Source organism: Homalodisca vitripennis, unplaced genomic scaffold (genome assembly GCF_021130785.1).
Source record: "Homalodisca vitripennis isolate AUS2020 unplaced genomic scaffold, UT_GWSS_2.1 ScUCBcl_9033;HRSCAF=17389, whole genome shotgun sequence".
Taxonomy (NCBI): Eukaryota; Metazoa; Arthropoda; class Insecta; order Hemiptera; family Cicadellidae; genus Homalodisca; species Homalodisca vitripennis.
The window spans coordinates 1-7,334 of NW_025785158.1; the positions used below are offsets into that span (position 1 = coordinate 1).

The 7,334-nt window shown below is 31.7% G+C and overlaps 1 pseudogene; it reads right to left on the reverse strand.

Annotated features, from left to right (window-relative positions):
* Positions 1-2,710: 2,710 nt before the first annotated feature.
* Positions 2,711-3,784, reverse strand: LOC124374562 (annotated as a pseudogene).
* Between the last annotated feature and the right edge of the window lie 3,550 nt (positions 3,785-7,334).

Below are 7,334 nucleotides of genomic sequence, written 5' to 3' on the forward strand. Positions count from 1 at the left end.
AAAATTGTTTGTAAGAATATACTGGTATCACTTTTACAGATATATCGTGACCATGGAAAGGTATGTTCATTTTTTTTTCCTGAAAAAACTACAATTTTTTTTCCTGAAAACAATAGTTGAAGATAAAATTCGCTCGGCCATACGAAAAATCAAAGGAGTTACGATTTTTTTGAAATCCTCTGAAAACTTCATGTTTTTGAACAGTACCACTGGCAATTTTAACTGAAATTATGACGTTAATCCTGTCAACGATGCCTGCCCGCTGCGCTGTGCTGCGCAATGCTAGCTATTTAGAAAAAAATAATTAACTCGGAGCCTTGCAAAGAAGTCGGGAATCCCAGATGCACGTGATGCCCCTGATCCTTAACCCTTCCAAGTGTTGTGTCTATTTATTTTTTCTTCTTGTTTTTTTTTTATTTTTATTTTGTTTTTATATTTTTTTTTTTATTTTTATGACAAACTTTTGTCGGTTATTTTTCCATCTTTAATGCAATAATATGCACGTAAGGAATCAAATATAATAAATACAATGATATACTTTCCCCCCAGTTTATATGCACACTGTGATAATTAATACTTGGCTATAAAAAATTGTGTGATGTGATAATATATGGATGAAATGTGAGTGGGGATGATGATGGAAGAAGGGGGAAATGAATGTGCAGTGGAAATGAAATCGCCAAAAATTCCATAGGAAAAAAAAGTCCATTTTTTCATGGTCACGGTATTGTAAATGAAATACCAGAAATTACTTTTGAGACATTCCTACAGTTTGGATATCTTGATCAATTACTGGTGTAGCATCTAAGGAATGTTTCATCATTCTTAATAAAGTTAACAGCAGAAACATGCCGTTTTTTACCTACATCAGACTTTAAATGTTTTAACATTTCTTTTAAAGTTTGTGAGAGTGTTTAAACACAAAAAACATTATCATTACGAAAACTGATGAGAGAATTACTATACAAATAAGCTGGTCCATAAAACTATAAATTATACAAAAGTATGTCTATACCGTGACTAATTTATGTTGTGGGAGAAAAAAAAAATAGGCATAAACTGCGACGAGGCAAAACAAAAAAAGTCCAAATGCAAACATTGACTGTAAATGCTGTTTACAACCCAATGAATTATTGTGTTTTTGCTTTATTCTTTATTTTGCATCATCATAAATTTCATGAAATATGACATCTGAGACTATGCATTGCGATTGGTTTTCCTAAATTAATTTGCTGTTTTTTCGTGGTTATTGGTTGTACAAGTGATGAAACACATGTTTTAAACAGTATCATGGCTAGTCTAGCAATACACTGAATTTAATTAAATGCAAAAACTGATTTTTGTTACCTACTACAAGTTAGCTAAGGTAAAGACATAAAAACATTATCGAGACTATATTTAGAATCAAACGATTTTAGCCTTATTTTCTACAAATCATTTTGAATGTATTAACTCTAGCAATTGGATTTAATTGTTAAACATTTCAAGATTGGTAAGCGGGACAATAAACGTACTGCGCAGCTGTGATTTGAGTCTGTAATTTTCTTCCCACAGAGCTTAGCTATTATATTTTTATTTCTTCTTGAGATAGTTAGAATAAGCTTCCTATGTTTCACACAATTAGTCTTAATTTGTATATCACCTGTGGACCTTAAAAATAATAATAAAATCGTCTATACCTAAGCTCATATTTAAAGAGACTTCAAAATTTTAATTTTTTGTTTTTTTTACCAAACCAACTAGTGGAGAGTACTCTATAAAGCTGCCCCCCCCCCCCCCAGGATTTATCCCCCCCTCCTTCTCATAACGTCTATAGCTTGGAAACGTATATAAGAAATAAAGAAAATTCCTAAAAAGCTTTCAAGAAACTACCTATATAAATGAAAATAAAGATATATTATACATATAATTACTCACTATTTAAGAAATAGGCCTATATAAAAAAAATATCAGTATTAACGGACAAGAATCTTTACTTTACAATTACCGCATTAAATAATTTTAATATCTTATCACAATAATTCTGTGCGGTAATCAAGAATTTCAGCTACAAGTACATTGTAAACATATCGGAAATGTCACAGCTGTCACGCATAATCTGACTAGGTAGTTGTAAATCATTTCTTTACTTATTATATTGGTACAGGGCCAACATTACTGGATATGCATTTGAATGTAAACATTCTGGTAATCTGATAGGTAGCCTATCTCCAGTTATGTTTTTCGTTCATCATCAGCAGTGCGCTGAGGCACTGCAGTGGCCTGCACTGTTTGTCGTAGATATTTGTGATCAGATCCTTCTGAAAAATTTAATTTATGTTGTTTAATTGATAAATATTATCAATGCATTAACTAACTTAGTTACACATGAAAAAATAAAAATCAAGTATCTATCAGGCTACCATAATGGATGAAAAATCCAGGTCTGATCAAAAATTCCCCTTAATGCTTCTTCATATTTTATTTAGTCTTTTTTGCATTTATAGTGAAGAAGTAAAGCCGAGTAGCTGACATTATTTCACAAGGCAGTAGACATATTAAGCAACCTTTAAAACTGGCTGAAATAACTACTTACTTTCCAGTAATTATTTACAGTACAATCTAAGTAACATACCGCTGTATAAAAAGATTTAATTTGAGGAAGCTCATTATATTATTAATTTAATGCCTACTACTACTATTACCTAAAACCTATTTAAGCACGTACCTTTCAAAGTGCTCTCTGCTCACTGCCCGCCATTTGCCCCTGTCCTTTGGATACTTCACTAATACAGATCCATTGGCCCTCATTATTTTCTCCTCCAAAGGCTGACTTTATTGTCTCCACCAGAAACAGCAAGTACACTTCCTGTTAAGGACCAGCTTACATTCCATACAACATCTTCAAATGTGTGTAAAATGGTCGATGCCCAATTAATGTTATCTTCACTTGTCCAAATGACAACTCTACGATCTTGGGAACAGCTTGCTATGGTACTCCGTGGTAGGCCTATAGAAGGAGCCCAAGCCACATCTCGAACCCAATCAGAATGAGCTTCCAATTTACAGTCTTCCACCCAGCGATCTCCATCTTCCTTCCATATTTTGACCATATTTATCACAAACCGCCACTCACTAATCTTTTAACAGCACCAGACTTAGAAGTACCGAGTCCGGGCAGAGTTGAGGTTGCAGGGGCCCAACTTACCGCATTACATCCTATTGTGTGTGCATTAGGAATCTTCTTAGATTCCCAAGCTGAGCCATCTGGAGTACAGGTCAAAATTGATATCGTTGCATCTGAACTGCCACAAGCTAATAACAAACCATATTCATGTGGAGCCCAAGCTATTGAATTCACTGAAGAGTCATGATTGTTGTATTCATAGAATTTTGCCCAATCTCCTGGACCACTTTCTTTCCAAATAATAACTTTTCTGTCATAAGAACAAGAAGCAAGAAAGTTACCGAATTTGGGATGTGCCCAAGCTACCTGCCACACAGGACCATAATGTCCCTTTAAATCTGCAACCAAGCTTTGAGTTCCGTTTTTAAGATTATAAATTTTTACACTACTGTCAGATGGAACAAGTTGCTAAGCGTAAACCATAGTAATCCATTTCTGCATCATGAATTAAATCTTCATGTCCAGTATCAACTGTATTTAACACGGATACCATTTTGTCTAATTTTAAATCTTGAAGTATATAACTAGAAATAATCTATCCAACAAATAAATATAATAATGGAGACTACAATGTTCACTGACAACAACCCAAACTTATTGAAACACGGTATAATACTGTTAACTTAACTGTTTAGCTTTATAGGTTAGAATAAACGTGGACGTATTGGCGTTTACAAAACAGTGGTAACCTGATATTGTCTATGAATTTGTTTAGTATAATAGTAGCTATGGTATAAACCGTATTCCTTTTAACTTAAAGCATATATCCAAACATTGATTTGATGGAAATTTAGTTAGTGAAAGCAAAGTTAATTTAACGATATTCTGTCTAGTATATAGCCAAAGTTATATAAAAAATATGTTCAGCACTAGAAATTTCGTTGCTACAGAATTGTTGTTTTAACTTCTTAAAACGCTGAGGGAAATTAAACCTGTTTAAATGCTCATTTTAGTCAAATTTTCGCACGAATGTTCAAGAGCAAGAGTACATTTGAGGAAGAATAAATGTTATGATTCATTCCGGGCAAAATCCTATCCTTAACAATAACCATCATTATATTTTGATTCCAACCTGAGAAGTAGGCCCAATTAGAAAAGTAAAGAAGCACTGACGTTTTTACCTTGCTAGCCTAAACATCAGGATAATAATTAGATACATAAAAACCAATAATGACTTTGCCTTAATTATTTGCATAACATAACGGAAAAGATCTTATATTGGGAAAATATTAAACATCACAAGATGTTGGTTAATTATATAACTTTAGAAAGAATGAATTTTATTTCATGTTCTAACGACTTCATTTTTGTAAAAAATACTTTTTTTACGGATAACTTAATTCATTTAGACAATTAAAACATTGTTATTCCATTAATTATTCAACATATAATTTATTAGATATATTAATATTTATTAGAACAGAAATGGATCAACATTTATTTAAAAGAATGCTACAAGCATTTTATTACCGAAATTATTGTATAGTTTATAGGGTTTTTGAGGTAATGTGCAGCCTAGATGTAAATCCCATGAGAATAAATTATTATTTTAGTTGTCCTATAGTCTACGTATTTCGGGTGGATTACGACACGCGGACTCGGGTTTGTATATCAAAATTATCAAACGATGTTTAAAACTTAAACCAATCGATATAATTAACTAATAATAAATTAATTGTACAATGAACTCAATCATCTGGACCAACTACCAAACAACTGTATACACACATTTTGATGTTCTAAACATAATTTGTTTTATAAGTGACTTTTTTTAAATAAAAAGAGATAGTTAACTTTAGAAAACCATATAAAAATAACACTAAAAGATGATTGACTATGTATTTATCGGTTTCAAGAAGGTTTTTGTTAAGTGTTCTTTACTATTTAAATTTCATTTTTCCTATTACCTGTCTGAATGTTATATTGTCTGATTAATGGTTATAGTTCCTTTATTATTTATGACATTATATATTTTTTTAAACTACTTCTATTACTTTTAAACGCGTGACTTTAATTTAGTGTTTATATAGTTGACTATTTTAATAGTTAAATTCTATCTCGTTTAGGATGTAAGTTAAATATTACAACAATAGCCTCGTAATAAACGATCTACTTGAAGATTTTACAATAACAAAACAGCTCTTGACGCTTACTTTCTTATCTTTCAATATATATATAGTGAAGCCCTGGGTGGTTATTGAACTATTAATTTATGATACAATTACTCAAAGACAAACTTAGGCTGAAGAAAATCACTACATTATAAATTTTAAAACAGTGATAAAAAACTAATAGCTCAATACCACCCAGGGCTTCACAAAATTAATAAATATCTAATAAAATAGCATTTAATACGTTACAAAATTCTAGTTCAACTAATGATATTTTCAAAACTACTCCTAGAGTAATCTTTAAAAGGCCTCCTATTCTTTAAAGATTTATTAGTCAAAACTTAAACTACCAATTACAAACACCAATGTAAAACCAAACAAACAAGAAAAAGGATCACTCCCATGCAAACAAACCAAGATGTTTGGTTTGTAAAACAATAACCAAATTCGTCAAAACTCATTAGTGGCAAAACAAGCAAGGTATATCCTACCATTGGCAACTTGTCTCATGAATCTAAAAATTGTATTTACCAAATTCAATGTAACACATGTCTAACAGATTATATTAGCTCAAACCACAAAACCCTTGAGGACAAGAATGACAAGACACCGATTCAATTACAAGCACCAAACTTTAAAGAAAATTGTCGTCACTTATAGTCTAAATCACAATGACAATTTTGAAAACACATATTCTGTCGAACCTACTCGGCAAGTGCATCATAATCCAAACCCGATTTACCTCAGAACACTAGAATAAGCACATCAATTGGTTTTAAATATCAACATTCAACATGGACTCGAGGTAACTTAGCCAAAAACGTCTAAATTTGAAATCAACATTTGAAAAAAAAAAAAATATTTAGTTCATGTCATCTATATTTATTATTATTTATTCACTATTTATTTACTTTTGTTTGTATCATGTTCTTTTATATTTTACACAATCCATGCGTCTGAAGACGGTTTTTACTGAAATATAGTGCTAATAAAAAAATTGTACAGTTATTATTAAAAGTTATATACGTACACTTTTGCATCCCCAAATAAAACACACCGGTATAAACAACAAATTTTATAGCATGAAGTTGTTTATTGATCATCAATATTCAACCAAGATTACTCCTGAGTTATTAATGTTTAAGGCACTCTATTGTGCTGATGTAGTCCATACTTATGGCTGGAAACATTCTTAATAAAACTTTAACATTTATTTATTCTTCCAACGGAATTACACCACTTGTACATGTAATAAGTTAAAAGGAGTATAAACTATTAATATCACTAATATAATGTATACATATATAATTAAATAACAAACATGGTTAAAATAAGTAATAAAAAAACAGCGAATTAGTAATAAATATAAGTTAACAAATAATCAACGAAAAGGTAAAAAAAAAAACCAAAAACAATAATAAATTAGTTAAATATAAAAACGAAGCAACAGTAATAAATGTGTAGTGTATGATAAGAATTAAATAACAACTAAGTGATAACAAAATTTGACACATGCAAAAGTAACAATAAATAACTAGCGACATGCAAGAAAAGATAAATAATTAGTAACATGCGTAAACCTAATAAATAATCAACAACATCTTAAAATCTTAAATAATTTAACATTGAAAATAAATATAAACTAAATCCACTACATGCATACCAGTGACGTGCGTGTTTGAGTGTGTGTGTGTGTGTGTGTGTGTGTGTGTGTGTGTGTGTGTGTGTGTGTGTGTGTGTGTGTGTGTGTGTGTGCGTGTGCGCGCGCGAGGGGGCAGGCTACTAGTTAGTTGTTTACAAGGGAAGCCACTTTTCTCTTGAAAGATGCGACAGTCTCATTGAAGAAGTCAACATGTGGAGCAGCATCACTTCCAGTTCTAAGAAGTCTAGAGAGACCGCTGTGGTAAGCGTAGTAAGTAGGATGGTAGCGTCTACGGAAGATGGTCATCGAACGAGTTCCTCTTGAGATGGAGAAGTCAATGCCACTGAGGAGAACCTGGGCAGTCAAGCAGTCCATTCACCAGTTTGAAAAGAGTTTACCAGATCCGTGAGCCGAC